Source organism: Zalophus californianus, chromosome 5 (genome assembly GCF_009762305.2).
Source record: "Zalophus californianus isolate mZalCal1 chromosome 5, mZalCal1.pri.v2, whole genome shotgun sequence".
Classification (NCBI taxonomy): Eukaryota; Metazoa; Chordata; class Mammalia; order Carnivora; family Otariidae; genus Zalophus; species Zalophus californianus.
The window spans coordinates 115,526,344-115,538,936 of NC_045599.1; the positions used below are offsets into that span (position 1 = coordinate 115,526,344).

Consider the following 12,593-nt stretch of genomic DNA (forward strand, 5'->3'; position numbering starts at 1 on the left):
TTGTCTATTTGGGGTCTTTTCTGGGTCCATACAAATTCTAGAATTGTTTGTTCCAGCTCTGTGAAAAATGCTCATGGTATTTTTATAGGTATTGCACTGAATGTGTAGATTGCTTTGGGTAGCATAGACATTTTAACAATATTTGTTCTTCCAGTTCATGAGCATGGAATGTTCATCCATTTCTTTATATCTTCCTCAGTTTCTTTTATGTGTTCCATTGTTCTCACAGTACAGATCTTTTTGGTTAGGTTTATTCCTAGGTGTCTTATGGTTTTTGGTGCAATTGTAAATGGGATCAATTCCTTGATTTCTCTTTCTGCTGCTTCACTGTTAGTGTATAGAAATGTAACAGACTTCTGTGCATTGATTTTATATCCTGCAACTTTGTGGGATTCCTGTATCAGTTCTTGTAATTTTTTGGTGGAATCTTCCGGGTTTTCTACATAAAGTATCATATCATCTGCAAAGAATGACAGTTTGACTTCTTTGCTAATTTGGATGCCTTTTATTTCTTTTTCTTGTCTGATTGCTGAGGCTACTTCCAGTACTGTGTTGAACAACAGTGGGGCGAGTGGACATCCCTGCCATGTTCCTGACCTTAGGGGAAAAGCTATCAGTTTTTCCTCATTGAGAGTGATATTAGCTGTGGGTCTCTCATATATGGCCTTTATGATGTGGAGGTATGTTCTCTCTGTCCCTCCACTGTGGAGGGTTTTTTTTTTAATCAGGAATGGATGCCGTATTTTGTCAGATGCTTTTTCTGCATCTATTGAGAGGATCATATGGTTCTTATCCTTTCTTTTATTAATGTTGTGCTTCACGTTCATTGATTTGCAGATATTAAACCACCCTGCAGCCCAGGAATAAATCCTACTTGGTCATGGTGGGTAATCCTTTTAATGTACTTTTGGATCCTATTGGCTAGTATCTTGTTGAGAATTTTAGCTTTGATGTTCCTCAGGGATATTGTTCTGTAATTTTTCTTTTTAAGGAGGTTTTTGTTTGGTTTTGGGGTCAAGGTAATGCTGGCCTCAGAGAATGAGTTTGGAAGTTTTCCTTCCATTTCTGTTTTTTGGAACAGTTTCAGAATAATAGGTATTTTTATTTTTTCTTTCTTTATTTTTTTTTACGTACCTGTAACTTATTTATTTTATAGGTGAAAATTTGTAACTTTTGGCCACCTTTACCTATCTCACCCTCCCCCTACTCCTAAAGCATTGAGGTTTTTTTTTTTTTTTTAATTTCATTATGTTATGTTAGTCACCATACAATACATCATTAGTTTTTGATGTGGTGATCCACGATCCATTGTTTTCGTATAACACCCAGTGCTCCATGCAGTACGTGCCCTCCATAATACCATCACTGGGCTAAACAATCCCCCCTCCCCCCTCCCCTTTAAAACCCTGTTTATTTCTCAGAGTCCATAGTCTCTCATGGTTCATCTCTCCCTCCGAATCCCCCCCGTTCATTTCTCCCTTCCTTCTCCTAATGTCCTCCACGCTATTCCTTATGTTCCACAAATAAGTGAAAGCGTATGATAATTGACTTTCTTTGCTTGACTTGTTTCACTTAGCATAATCTCCTCCAGTCCCATCCATGTTGATGTAAATTTGGGTATTCATCCTTTCTGATGGCTGAGTAATATTCCATTGTATATATGGACCACATCTTCTTTATCCATTCATCTGTTGAAGGGCTTCTCGGCTCTTTCCACAGTTTGGCTATTGTGGACATTGCTGCTATGAACATTGGGGTGCATATGGCACTTCTTTTCACTACATCTGTGTCTTTGGGGCAAATACCCAGTAGTGAAATTGCTGGGTCATTGGGTAGCTCTATTTTTAACTTTTTGAGGAATCTCCACACTGTTTTCCAAAGTGGCTGTACCAACTTGCATTCCCATCAACAGTGTAAGAGGGTTCCCCTTTCTCCACAACCTCTCCAACATTTGTTGTTTCTTTCCCTGTCCATTTTTGCCATTCTAACTGGTGTAAGGTGGTATCTCAATGTGGTTTTGATTTGAATTTCCCTGATGGCTAATGATGATGAACACTTTTTCATGTGTCTGTTAGCCATTTGTATGTCTTCTTCAGAGAAGTGTCTTTTCATGTCTTCTGCCCATTTTTTGACTTGATTATTTGCTTTTAGGGTGTTGAGTTTGAGAAGTTCTTTATAGATCTTGGATACCAGCGCTTTATCTGTAGTGTCATTTGCAAAAATCTTCTCCCATTCTGTGGGTTGCCTCTTTGTTTTGTTGACTGTTTGCTTTGCTGTGCAGAAGCTTTTTATCTTGATGATATCGCAAAAGTTCATTTTTGCTTTAGTTTCACAAGCTTTTGGAGATGTATCTCGAAAGAAGTTGCTATGGCCGATGTAAAAGAGGTTACTGCCTATGTTCTCCTTTAGGATTTTGATGGATTCCTGACTCACATTGAGGTCTTTCATCCATTTTAAGCTTATCTTTGCATATGGTGTTCGAGAATGGTCGAATTTCATTCTTCTGCATGTGGCTGTCCAATTTTCCCAGCATCATTTATTGAAGAGGCTGTCTTTTTTCCATTGCATGTTTTTTCCTGCTTTGTCAAATATTATTTGACTATAGAGTTGAGGGCCCATATCTGGGTTCTCTATTCTGTTTCATTGGTCTATATGTCTGTTTTTGTGCCACTACCATACTGTCTTGGTGATCACAGCTTTGTAATAGAGCTTGAAATCGGGCAACGTCATCCCCCCAGCTTTGCTTTTATTTTTCAACATTTCCTTGGCGATTGGGGGTCTTTTCTGATCCATACAAATTTTAGGATTGTTTGTTCCAGCACTTTGAAAAATGTCATTGGAATTTTGATTGGGATGGCATTGAAGGTATAGATGGGTGGCATAGGCACTTTAACAATGTTTATTCTTCTGATCCATGAGCATGGAATGTTTTTCCATCTTTTTGTGTCTTCTTCAATTTCTTTCATGAGTGTTCTGTAGTTCCTAGAGTATAGATCCTTTACCTCTTTGGTTAGGTTTATTCCAAGGTATCTTATGGTTTTTGGTGCTATTGTAAATGGAATCGTTTCTCTAATTTCTCTTTCTACAGTTGCATTGTTAGTGTATAAGAAAGCAACTGATATCTGTAGAAGCATTGGTTTTGTATCCTGCCACATTACTGAATTGCTGTATGAGTTCTAGTAATCTGGGGGTGGAGTCTTTTGGGTTTTCCACATAAAGTATCATGTCATCTGTGAAAAGAGAGAGTTTGACTTCTTCTTTGCCAATTTGAATAACTTTTATTTCTTTTTGTTGTCTGATTGCTGTTGCTAGGACTTCTAGTAGTATGTTGAAAAATAGTGGCGAGAGTGGGCATCCTTGATGTGTTCCTGATCTTAAGGGAAAGGCTCTCAGCTTTTCCCCATTGAGGATGATATTCGCTGTGGGTTTTTCATAGATGGATTTTATGAACTTGAGGAATGTTCCCTCTATGCCTATACTCTGAAGAGTTTTAATCAGGAAAGGACATTGTATTTTGTCAAATGCTTTTTCTGCATCAATTGAGAGGACCATATGGTTCTTCTCTCTCCTCTTATTAATGTGTTCTATCACACTGATTGATTTGCGAATGTTGAACCACCCTTGCATCCTGGGGATAAATCCCACTTGGCCGTGGTGGATGATCCTTTTAATGTATTGTTGGATCCTATTAGCTAGGATTTTGTTGAGGATTTTGGAATCCATATTCATCAGACATGTCGGTCTGAAATTCTCCTTTTTGATGGGGCCTTTGCCTGGTTTGGGGATTAAGGTAATGCTGGCCTCATAGAATGAGTCTGGAAGCTTTCCTTCTGTTTCTATTTTTTGAAACAGCTTCAGTAGAATAGGCATTATTTCTTCTTTGAATGTTTGGTAGAATTCCCCAGGGAATCCATCAGGCCCCGGACTCTTGTTTTTTTGGGAGGTTTTTGATCACTGCTTCAATCTCGTTACTGGTTATTGGCCTATTCAGGTTGTCAATTTCTTCCTGTTTCAGTCTTGGCAGCTTATAGGTTTCCAGGAAGGCCTCCATTTCATCCAGATTGCTCAGTTTATTGGCGTATAGTTGTTGATAATAATTTCTAGTAATTGTTTCCATTTCCTTGGTGTTAGTCGTGATCTCTCCCCTTTCATTCATAATTTTTTAAATTTGGGTCCTTTCTCTTTTCTTTTGGATAAGTCTGGCCAGCGGTTTATCGATCTTATTAATTCTTTCAAAGAACCAACTTCTAGTTTTGTTGATCTGATCTACTGTGTTTCTGACTTCTAATTCATTGATTTCTGCTCTAATTGTAATTATTTCTCTTCTAATGCGTGGCTTAGGCATCATTTGTTGCTTTTTCTCTAGCTCTTTAAGGTGTAGAGTTAGTTGGTGAATTCGGGATTTTTCTATTTTTTTGAGTGAGGCTTGGATGGCTATGTATTTCCCCCTTAGGACCGCCTTTGCAGTATCCCATAGGTTTTGGACCGATGTGTTTTCATTCTCATTGATTTCCATGAACTGTCTAAGTTCTTCTTTGATTTCCTGGTTGACCCAAACATTCTTGAGCAGAGTGGTCTTTAGCTTCCAAGTGTTTGAATTTCTGCCAAATTTTTTCTTGTGATTGAGTTCCAGTTTTAAAGCATTGTGGTCTGAGAATATGCAGGGAATCATCTCAATTTTTTGGTATCGGTTGAGACCTGATTTGTGACCCAGTATGTGGTCTATTCCGGAGAAAGTTCCATGTGCGCTCGAGAAGAATGAGTATTCTGTTGTTTTAGGGTGGAATGTTCTGTATATATCTATGAGGTCCATCTGGTCCGGTGTATCATTCAAAGCTCTTGTTTCCTTGTTGATTTTCTGCTTAGATGATCTGTCCATTGCTGAGAGTGGAGTATTGAGGTCTCCTACAATTAACGTATTGTTAGCAATATGACTGTTTATTTTGGTTAACAGGTGGCTGCTCCCATGTTGGGGGCGTAGATATTTACAATTGTTAGATCTTCTTGTTGGATAGACCCTTTAAGAATGATATAGTGTCCTTCTGTGTCTCTAATTACAGCCTTTAGTTTAAAATCTAATTTGTCTGCTATAAGAATTGCTACCCCAGCTTTCTTTTGAGGTCCGCTGGCATGGAAGATGGATCTCCATCCCTTCACTTTCAGTCTGGATGTTTCTTTAGGTTCAAAAAGAGTCTCTTGTAGGCAGCATATGGATGGGTCCTGTCTTTTTATCCAGTCTGCAACCCTGTGCCGTTTTATGGGAGTATTTAGGCCATTCACGTTGAGAGTGATTATTGAAAGATATGAATTAATTGTCATCATGTTGCCTGTGAAGATGTTGTTTTTATAGATTGTCCCTTTAAATTTCTGTTGTATATCACTCTTGGGGTCTTTCTCCTTTTATAGAACCCCCCTTAATATTTCTTGCAGGGCCGGCTTAGTGGTCACATATTCTTTCAGTTGCTGCCGGTCTTGGAAGTTCTGCATTTCTCCAACCATTCTAAATGACAGCCTTGCCGGGTAAAGTATTCTTGGCTGCATGTTCTTCTTGTTTAGTACGCTGAATATGTCTTGCCAGGCCTTTCTGGCTTGCCAGGTCTCTGTGGATAGGTCTGACGTTCTTCTGATGTTCCTCCCTCTGTACGTAAGGAAAAAAATTGGAACACTTCACGAATTTACATGTCATCCTAGTGCAAGGGCCATGCTAATCTCCTCTGTATCTTTCCAATTTTATTATATGTGCTGCTGAAGCGAGCACAGGTATTTTTCTTTAAATGACAATCTGACCCTGGACAGCTGTTTGTTGGGAGATATTTTTTTTAAAGATTTTATGTATTTCTTTGAGAAAGAACATGAGTGGGGTAGGAACAGAGGGAAAGGGACAAGCAGACTCTGTGCTCAGCATGGAGCCTGACATGAGGCTCAGTCCTAAGACACTGAAATCATCACCTGAGCCAAAATCAAGAGTTGAACAATGTAACCAACTGAGCCACCCACCCAGGCATCCCTGTTGGGAGATTTTTGATTACTGATTCAATTTCTTTGCTGGTTATGGGTCTGTTCAGGTTTTCTATTTCTTCCTATTTCAGTTTTGGTGGTTTATATTTTTCTAGGAATTTATCCATTTCTCCTAGATTGGCTAATTTGTTGACATATAATTGTTTTTATTTCTTCAGTGTTGGTTGTGATCTCTCCTCTTTCTCATGATTTTATTTATTTGGGTCGTTTCTTCTTTCTTTTTGATAAGCCTGGCTACTGGTTTGTCAATCTTCTTAGTTCTTTCAAAGAACCAACTCCTAATTTCATTTATCTGTTCTACTTTTTTAAAAAATTTCTATAACATTGATTTCTGCTCTAATTTTCATTATTTATCTTCTTCTGCTGGATTTAGGCTTTATTTGCTGTACTTTTCCCAGCTCCTTTAGGTATAATGTTAGCTTATATATTTGGGAATTTTCTTGCTTCTTGAGGAAGGCCTGTATTGCTATATACTTCCCTCTTAGGACCACCTTTGCTTTATCCCAGAGGTTTTGAAGTGTCAGTTTTCATTTTCATTTGCTTCCATGTATTTTTTAAATTCTCCTTTAATTTCCTGGTTGACCCATTCATTCTTTCAGGATGTTCTTTCTTTCTTTATTTATTTTTTATATTTTAAAAGTTTTATTTATTTATTTGACAGAGAGACAACGAGAGAGGGAACACAAGCAGGGGGAGTGGGAGAGGGAGAAGCAGGCTTCCCGCTGAGCAGAGAGCCTGATGTGGGGCTCGATCCCAGGACCCTGGGATCATAACCTGAGCCGAAGGCAGATGCTTAACGACTGAGCCACCCAGACGCCTCCTGTAGGATGTTCTTTAATCTCCATGTGTTTGTTGTCCTTCTAAATTTTTTCTTGTGGTTGACTTCAGGTTTCATAGCATTGTGGTCTGAAAATATGCATGGTATGATCTTAATCTTTTTATATCAGTTGAGTCCTGATTTGTGACCCAAGATGTGATCTATTCTGGAGAATGTTCCCTGTGCACTTGAGAAGAATGTTTTTTGTTGCTTTAGGAGGGAGTGCTTTGTATGTATCTGTGAAGTCCGTCTGGTCCAGTGTGTCATTCAAAGCCCTTGTTTCCTTGTTGATCTTCTGCTTAGATTATCTGTCCATTGCTGTGAGTGGGGTGTTGAAGTCCCCTACTATTATTGTGTTATTATCAATGTGTTTCTTTAATTTTATTATTAACTGGTTTATAAAATTGGCTGCTCCCAAGTTAGGAGCATAAATATTTACAATTGCTAGATTTTCTTGTTGGATAGAGTCTTTAAGAATGATATAGTGTCCCTCTTCATCCCTTACTACAGTCTTTGGTTTAAAATCTAATTTGTCTGGTATGAGGATTCACCCCAGTTTTCTTCTGATGTTCATTAGCATGATAAATGGTTCTCCACCCCCTCACTTTCAATCTGGAGGTGTCTTTAGGTCTAAAGTGAGTCTCTTATAGACAGCATATGGATGGCTCTTGATTTTTTTGTTTTGTTTTGTTTTAACTAATCTGATACCCTGTGTCTTTTGATTGGATCATTTGGTCCATTTACATTCAGAGTAATTATTGAAAGATATGAATTTAGTGCCATTGTATTACCTGTTAAGTCCCTGTTTCTGTTGATTTTCTCTGTTCTTTCTGGTCTGTGTCACTGTTGGGCTCTCTGTTCACTTACAGGATCCCCTTTTATATTTCCTGCAGCGCTGGTTTAGTGATCACAAATTCTTTTAGTTTCTCTTTGTCCTGGAAGCTCTTTATGTCCTTACATTCTGAATGACAATCTTGCTGGATAAAGTATTCTTGGCTGCATGTTTTCCTCATTTAGTACCTGAATATATCATGCCAGCCCTTTCTGGCCTGCCAGGTCTCTGTGGATAGGTCTGCTGCCAGTCTAATATTCCTACCCCTGTATGTTAATTGCCTCTTGTCTCGAGCTGCTTTCAGGATATTCTCTTTATCTGTGAAATTTGCAAGCTTCACTATTGTATGTCAGGGTGTTGGTCTATTTTTATTGATTTTGAGGGGGGTTCTTTCTACCTCTTGGACTTGAATGCTTTCCCAGATTAGGGAAGTTCTCAGCTATGATTTGCTCAAATATAATTTCTATCCCTCTCTCTCTTTATTCTTCCTCTGGGACCCCAATAATTTGAATATTGTTTCACTTTATGGTATTGCTGATTTCTTGAAGCCTCCCATCATGATCCATTAGTTGTTTCTCTCTCTTTTCCTCAGCTTCCTTCCTTTCCATCATCTTGTCTTTTATGTCACTGACTCTCTTCTGCTTCATTTACCCTGGCTGTTAGAGCGTCCATTTAAGACTGCATATCAGTTAAAGCATTTTAAATTGCGACCTGATTAGATTTTATTGCTGCACTATGAGATTCTCTAGTGTCTTTTAAGTTTTTTCAAGCCTAGTAACTTTATAATTGTTATCTTGAATTCCAGCTCTGACATTTTACTTATAACCATATCAATTAGATCTGTGGCAGAGAGTATTACCTCTAGTTCTTTCTTTTGTTGTGAATTCCTCCTTCTAGTCATTTTGCCAGAGAAGAATGGATGAATGAGAGAACAAAATCAAAAATATCAACCATGACCCAAGCAAAGTACACGGTAGAGAAATCCAAAGAAGTCAGAAACCAAAAAAGAAAAGAAAAAGAAAAAAGAAGTGTGTGTGGGGGGAGAGAATATAATCTCCCAGGTGGACAAAAGAGGCTGATCCACTTGGTCCTGCGTGTATTTTGGTCTGTTTGTTAGGAGACACTAAATCCCAACATTGTAAAGAAAGCAAAACTTATATATATACAAAAATAAAATTGAATGCAGTGAAAGGAGTTAAAAACGAAAAATATATCTATAAAATGTAAATGTAAAAATGAAAGTTAAAAAAAGACTTAAAAATAGTTGATAAAATAGGAAACTAGTTGAAAAGGAAAAAAGGAAAAAAGAAAAAAGAAAAGGAAAATTTTTAATGGAAAGATAAAAGAATCATGAGAAAAAAAGTCAAATTCTATATACTATTTTTCTCTAGTGCTAGAGTTTTGCAGTTCTGTGTGCTCCATAAAGTCAGTATTTGCCTGCTGTTCCAGCTGGTTCTCTTGGGGGGGTGGCCTGCTGTGCTGATTCTCAGGTGTCTTTGCCTGGGTGGAGTTGCACTGCCCCTTGCCAGAGGGCCAGTCTCAGTGTAAGTGGCTCTGGGTTGCTCTATGTGGCTTTTGTTCTGTGAAGGCTTTCCTCCTCCCTGTAGAGGATGAAAATAAAAATGGCTGTGCCTGATCTCCAACCCCAGAGCTGAAAGATCACTGCCCCCTCTCTTTAGTAAATCCTCAGGGCATAACAGTCTTCACTTTTGTATGCATCAAACTCTGCAGACTCCTGCAATGTGCACCAACGCTGATCTTCCTGGTGGAGGGAGGAGGGTCATCATGGGCCTGCCACTTGCCACTTGCAGGCCTCCCGCATGGAAAGCAGTTGCCTAATAGAATCCATGCCCACACCATTCCGCCCGGGGAAGGCAGAGGGTCACTGACTTTCTGTCCTTTGTAGAGACTGGTCACGTGATCATACTGCAGTTAGTGATTTATGGCAAACCGAGCTGAGAGACCACTCCTGGGCTCACTGACCATAACCAGTTTCCCCAATCCAATGCTTGGAAACTCTGCTGGCTCAAGCACCCCAGTTCTTTCTGTGACCCTGGGGATCTGAGACCACACTGTCCCACCTAGGATTCTGCCCAGCTTCACGACCTGAGCACCTTTCAGGCAGGGACATCTCTCACTGGAGCAGACTTCTAAAAGTTCCAGTTTTGCGCTCTGGGGCTATATCATTCTGGTAGCCGGCTTACAGAGACTCCCTCCCCCCTGGTATTTATCTTCTGAATATCCCCTCAGATTCACTTCTCTTTACCTCCTACTTTGCAAAAAGTGGTTGCTTTTCAATTTGTAGAATTCAAGCAATTCTTTTCTTAAATCTCAGGTTGAATTCATAGGTATTCAGAATGATTTGATAGTTATCCAGCTAAATTCAAGGGACCAAATGAAATGAGGTCCCCTACCCTTCCATCATCTTGCCTTCCTCTGGTCCAGTTTCATTCTTTTGCATGTTGCTGTCCAATTTTCTCAACACCATTTGTTGAAGAGACTGTCTTTTTTTCCATTGGGTATCCTTTCCTGCTTTGTTGAAGATTAGTTGACTATACAGTTATGGGTTCATTGCTGGGTTTTCTATTCTGTTTCATTGATCTATGTGTCTGTTTTTGTGCTAGTACCATACTGTCTTGATCACTACAGCTTTTAATATAACTTGAAGTCCATAATGTGATGCTTTCAGCTTTGCTTTTTCAAGATTGCTTTGGCTATTTGGGGTCTTTTGTGGTTCCATACAAATTGTAGGATTGTAAAACTCTAGGCTTTAAGCGACACTAGTTGCCAGAAGTCACAAAATTTGGCCCCTCTCACTTTCTAAGCCAATTGCTATGGGGATTTGTCTTCCCCTTGCATTCCCTTTGTGGTAGTCTGTCTCTTGCTCTTCTCTGTGACTGCAGCTCCATCACCGTCACAGTGGCTATTATCCGTTTCTCTCTCAAACTCTGTCTCTGCACATTCTACCTTCTTTGATGTTGCCTATTCTCCACCTTTAGTTTTGGAATTTGTTCTGTCATTCTTCAGGTCAATTTATGGTGTATTTAGGATGATTTGCTAGTTATCTAGTTGTATTCATGGGATGGGTAAGCCTAGGGTCTTCCTACTCTGCCACCATCTGCCAACTCCCCTGAATCTGATTGTTTTTAAGTGTGGCATTAAGTAGGCAAAAGAAACACATGTAAAATGCCATGATCTGATTTTTAAGGTGATCTAATTCTCCAGTATCAGCTTTAATTATGTTAAGCTTACATTTTGCTTTTCCTCTGTCTGACCTCTGATGTCCATTTCTCAGTTGGCTTTGAATGCCTAATGGGATCTGAGGGAACATGATGTATTCATGTATTTGCTTCCATCAGTCCTGACAGGGTACATAGATTCATCTCCACTGTAAGATGAGTAGATATTCTCCCTCACCCCCATGCCATAAATCTTCTTGTCTGCATATTTGCTAATAGGTGTCAGAGTTGCTACATCATTACATTGTTTGTAGATATACCACAAGAATGCTGTGAGCCATAGCCCTCTTGGCTTTTGGGATATTACAAATTTAGTGAATGAGAATAATACATCATTACCCTTCCTGTGAGTTCCTGTGTGAATGTTTGTACCTGTAAAGGACATGGGCATGGATACCTCTCATGGGACTTTTCTCTTCATACTAAAGAACAGATTTTCATAGCATCAGGATAGCCCTATACTCATTTTGTAGCAGTATAATTCAAGTGTAGAGAAAGTAAAGCTATACATTTGCTCACTTAGAAAAAAGTTTTCTTTCCACTTTGCCTATAAAATGGTGTTTTTTTAAGTTTTTATTTTTTAAAGGATTTTATTTATTTGACAGAGAAAGATGGAACATAAGCAGTGGGAGTGGGAGAGGGAGAAGCAGGCTTCCTGCTGAGAAGGGGGCCCAATGTGGGGCTAGATCCTAGGACCCTGGGACCATGACCTGAGCCAAAGGCAGATGCTTAATGACTGAGCCACCCAGGTGCCCCATAAAATTGTGTGTGTGTTTTTTTTAAATAAGATGTATGTACATTTCAGTGCAATCTTATTCAAGAATTATGTTTTGAATAAAATTATTAGCATATGAATTCAGCAATTTGCATATAAGGATATTGCTTAATTCAAAGCATTCATAACTGAAGTCAGAATATTGAAGTATTGTATGATGACTAACATAACTATAAAATAAAATTTAAAAAAAGGGTATTAAAGTACTAAATTCATGTGTAATCTAGTCAACTACTGGACGCCTGAGTGGCTTGGTCAGGTAGATGTCTGCCTTCGGATCAGGTTGTGATCTGAGAGTCGTGGGATCAAGTCCTGTATTGAACCCCTTGCTCAGTGGGGTGCCTACTTCTTCCTCTGCCTGCCACTCACCCTGCTTGTGCTCTCTCTCTCTCTCTGACAAATAAAATCTTAAAAAAATAAAAAAATCTATTCAACTACTGTTTCTTTTAAATGGATAAGACAGAATATTTTTTATTTCCATCCACATTATTTTGTGCATTCAAGAAAAGCTTGCCGAAAGCTGGTGCAGCCACTCTGGAAAACAGTATGGAGGTTCCTCAAACAGTTGAAAATAGAGCTACCATACGATCCAGCAATTGCACTACTGGGTATTTACCACAAAGATACAAATGTAGGGATCCAAAGGGGTACGTGCACCCCAATGTGCATAGCAGCAATGTCCACAATAGCCAAACTGTGGAAAGAGCCAAGATGTCCATCGACAGATGAATGGATAAAGAAGATGTGGTATATATACACAATGGAATATTATGCAGCCATCAAAAGGAATGAGATCTTGCCATTTGCAGCGACGTGGATGGAACTGGAGGGTGTTATGCTGAGTGAAGTAAGTCAATCAGAGAAAGACATGTATCATATGACCTCACTGATATGAGAAATTCTTAATCTCAG

At 39.0% G+C, this 12,593-nt stretch overlaps 1 non-coding gene across 1 annotated transcript; it reads right to left on the reverse strand.

The window, feature by feature from the left end:
* Positions 1-5,651: 5,651 nt before the first annotated feature.
* LOC113929994 lies at positions 5,652-5,758 on the reverse strand. Its single transcript, XR_003522380.1, has one exon. It is a non-coding gene; the product is annotated as a U6 spliceosomal RNA (small nuclear RNA).
* Positions 5,759-12,593: the final 6,835 nt, after the last annotated feature.